The sequence below is a fragment of the Nanorana parkeri genome, unplaced genomic scaffold, assembly GCF_000935625.1.
Source record: "Nanorana parkeri isolate BGI_ZX_2015 unplaced genomic scaffold, ASM93562v1 scaffold81, whole genome shotgun sequence".
In the NCBI taxonomy this organism is placed as follows: domain Eukaryota; kingdom Metazoa; phylum Chordata; class Amphibia; order Anura; family Dicroglossidae; genus Nanorana; species Nanorana parkeri.
The window spans coordinates 1,428,155-1,428,680 of NW_017306349.1; positions in this window are offsets into that span (position 1 = coordinate 1,428,155).

Here is a 526-nt window from a genome sequence, read left to right on the forward strand (position 1 = left end):
ATTTAATAGTTTTATCTTCCTAAAGATTATAAATCCGCCGCCCGGCTTCGTCGTCATGGAGACCAGAGGACGGCTCCAGATGGTGATTTAGGTTACGTCTGTTCGTACAGAACATTCATTCTGCTGCATCAGCTACAAAAAGTCAGCCCGAAGCAACACAAGGCGGCCAATCAGGAGGGCGGAAGGAAGTAGCCGGGGAGGTTGTATCATTGATCACACTCGTAGTAGATAAGCCCCTCCCCTTCCATATTTCAGCAGGTGACCCCCATCCCCGCACATGCTCAGTGCATCCTTCAATCCCGGCATCCTCACAATGCCTTAGTAGAAGGAGCTCCGTTAAAATTCAACACCGGTGTAACTTTATTGTTCCGCACAAGCAGGCACAAAGTATCCACCTGGGACCTCCTCCTTTGACACGTTTCACCCAAACACGGGCTCAGGTTTGCTGCAAGGCATGCGTTTTTGTGCGCTTAGGCACCGCATTGTATTTGTGGGAATTATCCCTAAGGCCTCATTCACACTGCCG